A 16151-nucleotide genomic window follows, 5' to 3' on the forward strand; every position below is an offset into this window, starting at 1 on the left:
GATGTGTCCGCCTGCATGAGCCAGGTGAGATGGGAACCAACCCTAATGTGCGTGTGGTAGTGGGACGAGGATCGGGACGGGGGGGATGTCATTTGGCCTGTACATGAAGGTCCTCATCTGTGGCAGTGAGATAGCAGCCTTGATGTGCGTGTGTGAGTGTTGAGGGGGACTGTATTTTAGGGAGGGGGTTTGTCCAGTACCCTGTAGGTCTGAAAAGAGATGAAAGGAAGGGATCTGCAGGAGATAAGAGAGGTGGACACACACGGTCGTTCTGGCTAGAACATCCATATCCAGCGGCCATGAGCTCTGACTGCCACAGATACACACACTTACATGCACAGCACATCTGTCATATCTCTACGCCTCTACAAACTTCCCGATCTCTAAACACAACACAGGTCTGTCGTACCATATTTTCGCTTGTTTAATCAAGCCTGTGTTGGCTAATTCTCCTGTTGTTCTGGGCAAGCTGTGAAGTCGTTAACACGTGTGAAAATAAACAAAATAGGAAAAAGATGAAGAGACAATAAACTGCACATGCTGAACATTCTAAGCCAAGTTTCTTCAGAGAATTTAACGATAATATCCCAGCTCAAAGAGAGGCTCCACTGATCTGTTTGATATGAAAACAAAAAGAGTGTTATTATTTCACAAATTTACCCAGAGAAAGCATTATCTGATAATTTAGTTTTTTAAGATTTCCTTAATTTAAGTACATGACCAGTTGAAGGTTTGGACACACTTGCGCATTCTTTATTTATTACAATTTTCCACACTTTAGAATAATAGTAAAGTCTTCAAAACTATAAAATAACACAAAATGGAAGTATGAGAATTATGTAGTTTAAAAAATTTATATGTAGGCATAATTATTTTATTTTTTTGTCAGTTGTGTCAATACTTTTGACTGGCCCTAAAAGTGGCCCTAAAAAGTATTTGGACACTTAAGTCATAGACTTATAAGCCAACTTGTATTCCAAATGCCACTACGTTAATTTTTGCATCTAATGTGATGAAATGTACACGTTTAAACTCCTTTATTTAGGATATTTCCTTCCTTATTGTGACGTACATTGGAGTGAAGTGGAGTTTAAGCAAACTAAATGATTGGAGAAGTCCAGAGAGAATGTCACCAGAGAAATCATGTCAGTTATGAGATCTGATTAAAAAAATAAAAGCTCAAAAAATGCACAAAAAAATATTTATATATGCATGGATGAATTATTCAAAATAAGATCAATAAAATTCATTTAGAAAGTAGTTTAGAAATACTGAATAAATACTGTCCAAATGCTTTCTGAGGCTACTGTAACTGTGACATCATCCTTAAATGCATATGAAGAGGTTAGATTATCTTATAGCATTGTTGTTTGGATGTGTACGAGTACAAGTGCATTTGTGTGTGTTTGAGTGAAAGGTCAGTTGTTTCTCTCAGGAGATGAGACATTTTCATAGAAAACACCACTGTTTCCTAATCTGCTTTTTAATTCCTTGTTTGAAAGACACTGCTTCTCCACAGCAGACTTATGGACACACAGTTTTTGCAGGAACGTGACACACACACAAACAACACCTGCAGTATCTTATCTTGTGACAGCCACAGCAACAAAATATTAACCAGAGGAAATGAAAACACAAACATGCCAGTACACCGTAACATGCTACGTACATGCGCCTGCAAAAAGACTGCGCTCTGCAGGAACAATACAACAGATGTTAAAACATGTCAGTCAACTAGAGCGACCTAACAAAAGAACCACATGAAATAATATCAACTGTGCATAACACACGCACAAACACACTCTTGAGTAATTAGCTGTCACCTAAGCCAATCAATGGGGAAGGGAAAAAATCTATTCCAATTTCAAAACTACAGGCTTGCCTGTACACGCAGATGCGGACTAATCAATAAGGAAAGCATCCCGAATCAGAAAGACTATAGAATACAGAACCAAAATATTCTCAATGACTGAACCATTTCAAATGTAAATCACTGGATAAATCTCACCCATAAATGCTGCTGAAAACAAATACATTTTATAGAATATCCTGGCTGTTCTTTTTTAAATGATGGAAGTGAATGGGAATGAGGACTCTTGAAAAACAACACAAAAGTATTGGATAGTATGATTAATGCAGTGCGTTCCAACGTTTCTGAAACTTTTTTTGTGAGGAATAGAATGAAATTCGTTATTCAGTGAAAATCATAGCAGCTTGCCAATCTCAATCGCTTCTGTGTGCATCTAAATATAGTGTCAAAATGCATCACACCAGGTTTGATATCAAAGAAGACCAGTGATGTTTGACTTGACTGATGTCAAACCTGTAGACCTTCTGAATACTACTGTAGACAACTGCAAATTAATCCGTTTTATGTCACTTTTGAGTTTTTTATTTTATTTTCGGAGCTTGGAAATTTTATGGAAAAACAATGTTACACTAAATAAGCAAAAAAAATTGTAATTATAAAATAAAAATTACATGTTGTTACATGATTTTATATGAATATAATTTGTTTATCCAAATCATACTTGAGCCATATTTTCAATAAATAATATTAGCAGTAAAAATATCTGGATTCTGCAGGAAAGTATGGTTGCAGGAGCCAAAAGATAACCGTGTGTCAATTTCTCTTGGCAGTGATGTTTTTTTTTCTTGAAGACGCTGTGGTGAGGAGCCTCATTTCCGCAGAGCCGACCAGACAGGATGCTGTAAATCAAGGTATTGAACTTTGACCCATGGAATGCAGTCGCCAAGGGCAACTTAGTGTGTGTCACCTCCACGGTGAAGTGTTGGATATGAAGTGACTGCGACAGCCAAAAAGATTCTCAGCAATTGGGTTGATGTTGCATGAATGTTCACAGTAGCAGGGAGCCAAGTGCTACAATTTTGAATTTAGATGGGTAATTTTAGCTCAATTTTAGATTCTAGAATAAAGAAGTGAGAAGACAGATAGCACAGGATTTGTTTTTGATAATAGAATTCACCCAGATGAAATGATCAGGGGGTGTATGAGGAAGGCCAAGAAACCATAATGAAAGTGTGAAAGACTGTGGCCAGAGGCTAAGTCTATGTGAGTCACCTTAAAGAACCTTTAAAAGACCTTTTGCTGTTTGGTGTGACATTTGTATTCCTTAAGTAGGTCACACAGTAGAAAAGACTGCATAAAACCTCACACTCCACCTTCAACCAACTCCCATAACATCTTTTCCTTGTTTCATCATCATTCATCATTTTCATCATGCTCTCATTTCCAAATTTCCCTACATTTCTCTCTTTTTGCCTTTCAGTATAGGGTTGCATAGTATAAGTGGTACTAATGCTTGCTAATGCTATCTTAAAAGTGATACTTCACCCAAAAATAAAAATTCTGTCATCATTTTACTCACCCTGAATGAATTTCTTTCTTCTGCTGAACACAAAAGAAGATATTTTGAAGAATGTCGGTAACCAAACAGTTTATGGGCCCCATTGACTTCTATAGTAAGGAAAAAAATACTAAGGAAGTCAACGGGGTCCATCAACTGTTTGGTTACCGACATTCTTCAAAATATCTTCTTTTGTGTTCAGCAGAAGAAAGAAATTCATACAGGTTTGGAACAACTTCAGGGTGAGTAAATTATGACAAAAATGTTATTTTTAGACAGAAAAAAAAAAGCCCTACATTTATTATTTTATCAGTTGCCCACAAAGAACAATAACTATAAAGATAACTATATCATAACTATATTAGCATCCACACCAACTGACTCTTAAAGTCGTCTAAGATTCAGATTGGCTGTCAATCGATGTTTTTATTGTTCATCAACTGAGAAAAAAGCAAAAGAAAAAAAAAAGTTATCATTCTTCTGTCGTTATCATTATAGCTGTGGTGTGGACTTTACCTATTCTCAAAGAATAAGAACGATTATTAAAACTTTATAGTTATTTTTATTATTATAGTTATCTTTCTTGGTGCGAATGGCCCTTAAAAAAAAAAACACTTAAAAGGTACCAAGACCAAAAGTGAGAAAACCAAAGCAAGGAAGGCCAACTTTACAGGACCATAGAAAGAAAGACAAAGATCTGCATCAAGTTTTCCTGAGTGATGGAGGGTGTGGTTAAAGATCTCTGTCTTCAACTGTGTATAATATCAGAACAGAGAGGCCAGGGAAAAGAAGCCTGTTATAATATGCACATTTTTAATGTTAGAGAATATGAAACTGAGCATCAAAGCTTATGCAGATACTCCTGCCTCAGTACTTGTTCAGGTCTGGAGACCCCAGGGAGTTGAGAGTGAACTCGGGTAGCTTTAAAGAAGTAATAAGACGAGCAACGGTTATCTAGATAGGGTAGAACCAAAAAGAAAGTCTGTTTGCACATAAACACGGTTGTGTTTGCATGCGATCAGTGGCCAACATTGCTTTTATATCCACAGACAAGTGTATTCTCACTCTCTGCTCTCAGGGTTAAAGGGATAGATCACATAAAAATGAAAATTCAGTCACCATTTACTCATGACGTTCCTTATATGACTTACTTTCTTCACATTACTCTTTTCCAAATATAAGAAAATACCAAAAGCATCATAAAAGTAGCCTTTTACACAACCACACAAAGTTGAACATAGTACACAGCCAACATGAGCTATGAGATATCATTTCTGCCGCTTGACAGCCCCTTGGCAACATTAACCTACATTGTATAAAAGCAGCATGAACAATCTGGTGAGTAAATGATGGCAATTTTTATTTCGGGTGAAGTATCTCTTTAAGCTTCGGCATGCAGTTTTACCCTCTGTCCCTCTGAAATCTCGCAGGAATCATGCACATTGTGTTCAACAAAGGCACCAGTTGTAAATCTAGACTTCAGAGCGTGTGTCATGTGATGGAGGAGCTGTCTCTCATTTCCCTGCCATAGAGAGGGTCTCTCTGATATAGCAGCTGTTTCTCTGATGAGTTGGAGAATCTGGGAAACATTGTCTGGCGAGATCAAAGTGAAGCGGAGCTGTAATTACCACGGTAACCAACAGTAAAGCTGTTAAATTAAGCAGGCTCAACCTTCAGTCTGTTAATGAGAAATTGCTCTCCACTCATTAGAGAAGGCATTTATGAGGCGAGACAAAACCGCACACTGGGGTCTGGAGAGTTATTTATTGATTGAAGGCATTTATCATACCTAAACATTCAGTAAATAAAGTGTTACGCAGTTACAACGGAACTAATCAGGTCAGAGCTACTCTACATACAAGACTACACTAAAGCCAGATTCAATTAATCAAAACAAAAGAAAGAACATTCAAAATCCCTTCAGAGAAAACTTCCCAAGGTCCAATGTGCCTGAGAAAATGGAAAAACTACTCAGACACAAGGTTCTCTAGTGAAGTCTGTTGGACAGCTGCTACTAGTCAACACTGAAAACAATAGTCTATTATACAGAAAAAAATACACAAGATTGAATCGTTCAAATTACTGTCATTTTAATGTTACTGTGAAGAATCAGGGCGCGAGCCATGAAAACAGAGAGAGGCCGATGGCGTGAGTGTTAATGAACGTCACTGCGCGCTGCACCAGTCTGGAGTCCCAGCTCTGAAGGATAAGAGGAGGAGTGACGACAGTGGAAGAGGAGAGAAGGCCAGGCCTAGGCGTTTAAGTTGTGTTTTGTCTGTATGGCAGCAGTCGGCTATGAACTTGCACTTGCCGTTTACTTTCGTTTTATTTATTTTAAAACTTCCGTTTACCGTTAGCGGAAATAACTTTGATACATTTATATTTAAAAGCATTTTAAATAGCACATTAAAATAAAACACTTGGTAAAATAATAGGCTACCTCAAGAGGTAGGGCCTAATCTTTTTATTTGACCTCAGATGCGTTTTCTTCCTGTCAGTCACGGAGAGCGCAGAAATGACCGCTCAAAATACAAACACGGTGCGGGAGTATTTTGAATTAGAGATAAAACAGAAAAGTTTTATGTAAGCTGTGCCATTTCAAACTGGCATAATTCCACTAGAGCCATGCATAACCATATTCAGGACATGCACGTAGGTGTGATAGTCGAAGCAAGCAAATGCCCATTGCATATTCACTTCAATTCCGAATAAATAACCGAGCTTCAGAATCAGAATTAGAATGAGCTTTATTCGCGTGTGCAGCATTCAGCGGCATTTATTACATGATTTGACTGTTTGATTCACAGATTAAGTGCTCAAATGGATCATATATACACACACAAGTCTTTAGAGGGTTTCTTACTTTTAGACTAGTCTGTAACAAAACTTCTGTTTAAACGACTTTCAAATTAGTGATGCATTGCGCACATCCCTATTTGACAGCTGTCACAATTACCAATACACAGCTTTAAAACACTACCAAAAGACCTAAAGCTTTGAAAGAGCACAAAGTTTTTAATATGTTATTAAATATCAAATTTCCATTTTTTGTTTTGAAAATGGGACTGAAACAGCTGTCTATTTTATAACGAGGTCGATGGTAGCAAAGGGAGTTCTCGGATCTCCTGAGACGCTCCAAAAGGGATTTGTGAAGGCCTTGGTCGCTCATTGACTGTAAACATAGGAAATGTACAGCTGGATCCAGAACTTAATACTGTAGACTATGTACTATACACTATATCACCCAAAAAAAAAACAAAAAAAAACATGACTAGACCTAAATGCAAAACATTCCACTATGTTGCCTCGAAAGTGAGCGACAAGCATCAATGATGCACAAAGAATGAGACTGTATGCCAAGTAAAGACTACAACAGCTCCCCATTGAGACTTTATAATGACTGGTAATGAAGCACCATGACCTATCAATAACAGCTTAGCATTATTGCAGTGGGCTGCAGTGCAGGACTGTGGTAACAGCAGTCCCTGCAAATCTGACCTCAACTATATCAGCTTAAATAAAGATCAACTGTGTCACTGTGCCACGAGAGAATAAGAATACTCTAGGAAACAAGGTCAAGTGATTGTTTTATACAATGGAATATAAAACCGATCTGGCAGCTGAAGAGCAACAACTGCAATGGCAATGACATTTTAACTGTGTGAGCCAGGGGTTTCCAATCCTGCTCCAACCTAGATTAAACACCTGAACCAGCTAATAAAGGTCTTACTAGGCATCCTAAAAACTTCCAGGCAGGTGTGTTGAGGTAAGTTGGAGCTAAACTCTGTAGGACAGTGGCCCTCCAGGACCGAGTTTAGACACCCCTAGTGTGAGCTTTTTCCAGTCGTATGGTCAGTAAATCACACCCAAGTTTAAAAGGTGCGATCACAGTGAAATTTTGGTGACATTTCGCCAGCAACTTGAATGACCATCTTAAACACATTGCAAAATCTGTGTGGGAATGCACATGGATTCCTATTGAAATGACTATTTCACCTGTTAAAATGTGACTGCACCTTAAAGTTGGCAAGAAACAGAAATTGCAATACTCTTTTCTTCTCTACTGTGACGTATATACAGTAGGAAAGCACTGAAATGAAAATTCTGGGCAGAAACTGAAAATTCTGGATGCTTTGAAAAAATGCTTTGAAAAAAATATTTTTTTCTTATTTCAAATTAGCTTATTTTTGTATAATATGATACTTTTTAATTAAATTCAATCATTTTAATGATACTGAATTTAAACATTTATTTAAATAAAATAACACTTAAAAGGCAGGGTAGGCAGGATTTTTCTAAAAAACTTTTTCCCAAATTTGTTTAAACTGTCTTTATATACCAATACATAATTAAAATGTAAGTACTCTGAAAAAGAGAGTATAAAAATTGAGTGTCTGTAGTCCTCTCAGGGCTGCAATAAACACAGCTACTTATTTCCATTCGGAACGAATGAAATGATTGGCTGGGCGACTGTCACTCTCCCTCGCTACCATGGCTACCACCCCTGCTGCTACAGGAGCTGCCCACATGCGCGCACCCGTTTGACTCGAGGAGGCGAAGAGGAACGGAGAGAGGCACGGAAGCTAGGAAGAATCACAATTATGGCAGAGAAAGAGCAGTCAAAATTCCCAGTACCTGCATATACAGTCAGTGAGGCAAACAAGGCAAAAAAAAGGAACTAGTAAGGTAGAAAGGTAGGCTACTTGTCTCCGGGGTGTAACGTTAGTCCTCATCAGAGCCAGCAGTGCTTTCATCGTGGAAGCTCTTACATGCAAAACACCGTATATCTTATGAATCTTACATGAAATTCACCTTCATCACAGTGTAACTGATGGTAATGGGAAAATGTGTATCAATGCAACCTGTTTTTAGCTTTGCCTTATATTACTAGCTCGTTACCGAATCAAACTCAATATATTTTAAACTTTACCAGTATTGATATGCTAGCTTGATAGTGAGTACTAACAGCCATGTTAGTTGTTTATATTCATAATGATAAAGTTAGGTATTTTATTACATGTGATTCTGACATGATGTCACTACATGCACTGCGCTCCTCTCCGCTCGGCGCTGGCAAACGCGTCCTCCAGCTGAGCGGTCGGCATCGCGCGTTCATGTGTTTTGGGGGCGTGGCTTTGGAAGGAGCCCAGAAGGGAGGGGGTGGGAGTGAATGGAAATAAGTAGCTGTTTATTGCAGCCCTGAGAGGACTACAGAGACACTCGATTTTTATACTCTCTTTTTCAGAGTACTTACATCTTAATTATGTATTGGTATATAAAGACAGTTTAAACAAATTTGGGAAAAAGTTTTTTTTAGAAAAATCCTGCCTTTAAGTGTTCACTGTATAAATTAAATATAGATATAATAATCTTTGTTAAAGCTGTGTTTTGTTGTTTGATTAATATTAATGACTCAGCAGCAGGTATTTATAGGCTGCTGTCACTTTAAGCCCGAATGCACAGATCCAATATAATGATACACATCTGATTTCTTTCTCAACTCTTTATGTTCACTTAAGACATAACCGACTGTGTTAACGAGAATACTTGCAGAGACTGGTATTTTGATATAATTGTGTGTGTGTGTCCGTTCAAGCACACAAAGCTGCAAAAGAGGAATCTAAAATGCACCTCTCTGTGAGTGTGCCCTTCGAGTTGTGTGGCTGTGCTGTGCGCACGAGTACTGAAATAATGGTGAAACTTAGCAATTAATCCAAAAAACGCATGCGAGCAGAATATTGAGTAGAGCGCCATACCGCGCACTGATAATGGCTAGAGCAAGAGTAAAATCCAAGTGCTGAACACTGAGGGGCGGCATATATTTTAGGCTCATATTTTCTGACTTTCTGCCAAAAAACGAAATATTTCGGACTTTCTGCCAAATACGTCATCAGAGAAGAGATGTTGTTGTGAGGGGGAGGGGGAGGTAATGTTTTTGATTAAAGAATGAGAGGGCAAATCAATTTAAAAAAAAAAATTAAATTATTTATAATAAACACTGCAATAATCTATAAAACATTATATTATACAAATTATCAACTTTGATTTCATGGGGACTTTCATGGAGCGTACTAATAGCACAATGGACTTCTGTATGATGTTCAGAAAAATACCCAAAGAATCTTCAGCGTCTCTGTCCCAAGACGGGCCACAATCCTCCTCTTCTCCTTCCACAGCCCTCTGCTCACCTGAAACAACCACAAAACAAACAGTTAAAGCCCATTTACACTTCGGATCGATCGGATAGCTGTCCAATTGGATATGCACAATCCATTTACACTCAGCTACATAAATGTGTCTCCACAAACCAGATATAAATCTCATCTACTACTCCCATGCTATATGCAAACATAGTTCACTTCTGTGATGATGCTAAAGCCAGCCGGTGAAATTTTCCACATCATATGGAATTAGTATTTGAGATTTGCGGCCACTCTTTCTATGCATCTCATCCATGACTGTGTGACTTCCGTATGCTGTCACAGACTTGTTAGGAGTAAACTTTACATGTGCGACCTAAACAACCAGAGGCATTTACATTTGGTCTTTTCATGATCCTGTAATTATCCAATTATGAAAAAGGATTAAATGAACACCCCCGCAAAGGACCTTTCAACCACATAATGTGTCCAGCACACAGAAAAGATTGTTTGAGACTAAATAAATAATAAGAAATAAATTATTCACTTGACATCCTTGATCCACACTGACTACCATTGTTAGACACTCCCTCGTGAAACGGGGGGAAAAAAGGGATGTGGAAAGAGAAAAGTTTATTCACCTGTACGCTAATTCAGCACAACTATGTCTTCAGCCTCTGTGAGCATCTAAGACAGCAGAGATAATCAGTTCCAACACCTTCTTTTGATTTCGAAGCAGGGCTTCCTAATGTACGCAAGTACACAAACATGCTCTCGCACACCATGGTCTGAAAAGTCCACAAACACTTGGAACAAGCCTTCACTGTAAACACGCTGCCTCTTTAAATCTTCAGCTGTAAATTATGAATGTTCTGAGTGTAACAGTGTGATAGACAAGAGCCCTGGAGTCCCATCAGGGTAAAACACAAAGCTTACATCCCTCACCTTGGATGTGTGTATGTGTGTGTGTGTGTGTGTGTGTGTAGGGGTCAAATAGAGTCAGCACCACACAAGGACACAAGCAGATGCTGAAGCACTCAGTCAATAACGTTTAGCCCCCAGACACCGTTGACCTCACCGGGAGGTCCGTATGAAATCGCTCTTTACCGTCTGTATGACTATAATCTGCTGTACAGTCAAGGGAGAAATGATCTCTTTATATGATGTATTAGTGAGGTTTGCTTATTGATTATTCATAATGCTTCACAAAGTGGCTCTCTATGTCTCTGAATAATGTATAAGAGACTCAAATACATGGAATTAAAATAAAACAAATCAACTTTAGGGCTTTTATTTGTGAAGTTTTAGAAAGTGGGACATCCTGTGTTTTTGTAATGATTAGTATAATGAGCAATGTGAGAGTACGATGTTGGTGTGTCAGTGCGAATTCATTAATCATATTAAATTGGCTTGCATTGATCGTTCATCTAAGTGATAATAAGAGCATTTAAAAAGAGCTTAAACTGAAGTTCATGTGCCAAATGAGATGAGGCCAAATATCTACCGTGCAGTGCTGGCAGCCGCTATAAATAACAAAACAACAAGAACTCTGCAAATGGATTTCACATACAGTGCATGAACTGTGCTTCTATAACAAGAATTTATGGTGAAAACATACCGGATTTTTATTTTCTGAAGAAAATGTCAGCAGTGCTTGTCATGTATGGTGTAATGCAAGTCTATGAGATTTTCTCGCCTGTTTTATTGTTCACCAGGCGAAGTCCGCTCAATTCTTGCCAGAATAAGTCCGCTGCGTTTGCAAGGGTGGTTGTCTTCAGCAAAGTCTATGATTGCTTTCCATACAAGGAAAATAAAGTCATCATATATGCTACCGTTCAAAAGTTTGTGGTTGGTAATATTTTTTAATGATTTAGAAATGAGTTATTTATGCTCACCAAGACTACATTTATTCAGAAATACAGAAAAAAAACAGTAATATTGTGAAATATTACAATTTAAAATAACATTTTCTATTTTACAATGTAATTTGAATTATCTGCAGTCATTACTTCAGTCTTCAGTGTCACATGATCTTTCAGATACCACTATGCTTATTTGGTGCTCAAGAAACATTCTTATTATCATCACAGTTGAAAACAGTTGTTGCTTAATATTTTTGTGGAAACTAGAGATGCATCGCTAGAATTTTTTTGGGCCGATACTAATACTAAAAAACAACTATTGGCCGATTCCAATACCGATATAACTTTTAGCATTAAAATAGATTACTGTTTTGATTATGTTTTAAATTAGAAAAGTTAAATGTGTCCTTACTGAATAAAAGTATTATTATTTTTTTTTAATTCTGCCCCTAACGTTTGAACTGCAGTGTTTATACTCATAATTACAGTTAGAAAAAAAAAATTCTGGATGCCTGAAGTATACATATCGTGTCAATTTAAGACTCAGTCACAATTGCATTTAAAAAACATGACAAGTGACAACTTAGTCTTTATCTTAAAGGAACTAGTGGTCATCTGTTTTTTGTTTTTTTACTCTTATGGATGATGTAGTTTAGTGTTTCACCACAGTATGACACTCTCACCATTCATCTCCACTGTCAATCACAATCATATCTGCCACTCAGCTCCCATACAAAAGTAAAAGCACATCCTCTATTCATGTTTGGAGCACAAATGGTCTAAAACTTAAAACTCTGTCATCATTTTACACACCCTCGTGTTTTTATTTTATTGTATATTGTTTTTTTGGTGATTTTTGCCTTTTATTGTGACAGGACAGTATAGAGTTGACAGGAAGCGAGGTGGGGGAGAGACGGGGGACGGGATTGGGAAAGGTCCACGAGCCGGGACTCGAACTCAGGCCGCCCGAGCGCTACACGACGGCGCGCTGACCACGAGGCCATCGGCGCCGACACACACCCTCATGTTGTCGGGTCCTGTTGGTCAGTAAATAATCAATTTTCATTTTTGGGCCTACTATTCCTTCAACAACTATATCCACTCTCACACATACAGTAAATTACCAATCATTCACACGTACCCAATGGCACAAGGCCAAGCCACCTCCAAATGCAAACAATTACTCTTTGATTAAAGATTTCCTCTTCAAACATTGCGTAGTGTTTACCCCAATAGAGCTGCCGATAAAATATCAGCAGACGGCCAAGTCTGTGCATGTATTTGTGTTTGTCCACCGAAATGGTTTTCAGTGAACACATTTATCTCCGGTACACACACACACACACAACTCTTTATAAGCAGTCCTGTGATGTGACCTGGAGTCTGTAAAAGCTGAACAGTGTGCTGTGTGTGACTCCATACAGCATCATTGCTCAGTGTGGCTTCCTGATACAGACGCAGGCTTTTTTTCTTTTTGTCCAACTCCAACCCTTAAGTGTGACTAACAACACTCTTGTCCAATTCTGATTATGCACTCACTAGCAAAAAAAGTTGCTCAGCTTGACTTGTCTTTTTAAGTCCTTCATGTAAATCTGCCATTTGTTACACTGAAAGCTTGATCATGGTAAAGTTTTAACAGCAGACAAAAATCACTCTGATATTGAAAGCAAAATAGTCTAATTAATATTTAACATGACATAAAACACATTTATAGTCTTTTAACATTACAGTAAAATGCTGCGGCCTTTTCATAGTCTCTCACTGTAATGGCTGTCAGCACATCACTGAATAAAACAGCAGCAGGTGTTTTTGTTGTCGTTTAAAAACACTAGTTTAGCGACAGACACAAACAGATTTAACAGGGTATGGTTAGAAGTGCACACAGCTGTACCCAGGCCTAAATTAGACCGGACTGACTGCATGTCAAAAAGAGAAGCAAAATTATAGCCTTCAACCCTGGACTCTGGTATTAAACTTCAATTGGAGAGCTTCAATGATGTCATTATTACCAGCCATGTGACCAAAACGGAAGAGGCCCCGACTACACCAATGATGTCTAATGAAAAGTCTTTTTTTTTAAAGCAAATGTATTATCATGGGATTAAAATATGGATATTTTTAGGGTTAAATGAGCTTATCATTTGGTCGGTTGTGGCCATTTCCAAAGGAGAAGTGTGTATTATTTTTAAATGTTTGAAATACTTGCCTAAAATAGTATTATTTTTGTAAAAATTATTTGCATTTTTAAAATATGCATAGGTTGACTTCCCAATGAGTGCTATGGAAACCTGTTCGTAAACAATTCTGATTTGTGTCGACAGTGGTGTAAAAATGAGTGTAAAAATTCCACACTACAGTACACCTTATTGTGAATTCATGTTCACAATTTTACTCTCATAATGTGAAATGATATATAAAACGATATATAAAAATAATAAAACAATTAATAAAAATAATAGTTAAAGTAAAAAAATATATATATATAATAAAAAGAAGTGTATTTGTAACGCGTCTTAAATGAAGACACTTTAAATAAAATAATGTTCACGAATGAAGTTTAAAATAAGACAAACAAAATATGCATTAAGAATGAAAAAAAATATATGTTTACTTCACAAATAAATTTAAATGACAGAAAATGACAGAAGAATAAAGGAAAGAAAGTCAGGACTGCCACTAGGCTGTATGTGTATAGACACAATGTTTTGATGTCATTTCAAACCAACCATTTTATATTTAGCATTTCCTGTAAAACTCTGCCTGAACTTGTTGAGCTAAATTTGCTCCTGTGTTTTTAAGCAAGAGTGTGTCGCTTCTGAAAATGAATCTGAAGATCATTTGTCAGAGTAGCGTAATCTGTTTCACCCCATCATATTAATACTGACTATAGTGTGGCAATTTCTGTTGAATGGGGGGGGGGGGGGGGGGGGTATATTAATTTATAAATTACATATTAATGGGGGGTATATTAATGGGGGGTATATTAATTACATATTTTATGGTATATTAAAATATAATATTTATTCAATATATTAAAACTTAAATTTAATAAAAAGTTTTAAGAATAGAAATCCAAAGGGACCACAAGTGGTTAGAGCATAAAAAGTAGAAAAAACATCCCAATGAATACTGATTTAGGTTCAGGTTCTCGATGCCAACATCCAGCAGTTTAAAAAAACCTCAGTTAAAAAACGCTGTTAAGAGTCCCAGGACTCAGCAAGACCATTATCAGTTCAAGAGTCAACTCTACCCATTAAGCTCATTCACCTCAATACAGATACTGTATCTGCCCTTGTTTCTCACATAATGGGTCTACTAGTAGGTCTTTGTAGAGTCACTGGAGATTCATGTCTTTACAAAAAGGCCTTTGCTCTGTCCATTTGCACTGTGAGCGCTAACAGCCGACAGCTTTCATTTCCTCACTCTTGTGTGAGTGTGTGCATGTGTTTGAAAGAGAAGATCTGCAGAGCTGTATGTGAATAATAGATTCAGGCCCGCGGGTTCCCTTCAGCGAGCTCTGCCTGTTTAAGTGAGAGTAGCCTACGGAGACATCTATTACCCTCCTGTCTGTCTCTCTCCCTCTCACTTGTTCTCAAGCACCACATTAAAAGGCAAAAAAATTATTTCCCTTTTCAGATCAAGACAAGGTCTAACAGAGTGCAAAATCAAACATCACATCCCTCAGGGAGTTGATATAAAAACCTCAATAAAAATCCAGTTTTCGAAGCTATCTTGATTATATATTTTTTCACTTACAGGAACATTTACTCTTTCACTGGTGCCAGGAAGTGGCAGACTGGACCTAAGAACAAAGGCCCCCTACTGATTGGCCGATTAAAGACAAGATTGGGTCATCAACAGATCAAACTGACGCCCGAATGCATCTGGCTCTAAACATGCTGCATTCAGCCAACAGAGAAAACGAAGACAGAATAGGAGAAATCAAGGAAGAAAGAGGAAGATGGAATAACAGAGGAGAACAGGGAGGAGAAATCCCTGCAAATTGATCCCATAGAGACCCTCAAGGTTTCATTTAAGAACCTGGATTAAGCCCTCCAACAAATCACAGGATGTGAGGTAAGAGAGAGAGAGAGAGAGAGAAATATGGGGGATGTGAATGAGAGATAATATATCCTCTGGCTCACATGGAAAACCCCACTGCTGATGGAACACCATCCCAGTGATAGAAACTAGGTTACAACTTCATCAATGTTGAAAATAATCCAACGCTTTGAAAAGTTTTCAGGATAATATAATGGCTTAAAGCGTTATGCAGAAACTCCACTGCAAAGTCCAGAAAATTAATATTTAAAGAGTATCTTTTTTCAAATGCATTTGATTAAAACAAGTGCCATATGTACATGAACCAGAAGCCACTGTCATGACAATACAGACCAGAGCAGAGTATTGAATTTCTAGAGGGATTTTGTCATAGAACAAGATATAAAAGACCACACATATTTATGAGTAACTCATAATCTTCTCCATCCAATTATAGTTTTAGGAGACTTTTGATGTTCCAGATACATCTGGGAAAAAAAACTAGGGTTCCTCAGAACTTGTCAACATCTTTGTTTCCAGATGGCACTCCAGTAAAGTGTAGAAGTCAGCCAATCAGATTGGACCTCGAGATTTCAGCCAAATCTCACCATACTGTGAGAAATATGCATCACACAGTCGCTGAACTGAGAAAGAGTCTGATGTTTTCAGAGCATTCAAATGGCTGCAGTTTGGACATGAGATGCTCTGCTTGAAACACAAAATGTAAGTAAAAACACATG

At 37.7% G+C, this 16151-nt stretch overlaps 1 protein-coding gene across 2 annotated transcripts in view; it reads right to left on the reverse strand.

The window, feature by feature from the left end:
* Positions 1-16151, reverse strand: part of znf438 (zinc finger protein 438) — a 53752-nt gene that overhangs the window by 4836 nt on the left and 32765 nt on the right. The window contains exon 2 of one of the 2 annotated variants that reach the window (XM_084134266.1): positions 9482-9556. The exons of the other annotated variant lie outside the window; for it this stretch is intronic. The gene's annotated coding sequence lies outside the window, so the exon portion shown is untranslated. The remainder of the gene's footprint in view (positions 1-9481; positions 9557-16151) is intronic. 2 annotated transcript variants of the gene reach the window in all.

Source organism: Abramis brama, assembly GCF_963993115.1.
Source record: "Abramis brama genome assembly, chromosome: 14".
Taxonomy (NCBI): Eukaryota; Metazoa; Chordata; class Actinopteri; order Cypriniformes; family Leuciscidae; genus Abramis; species Abramis brama.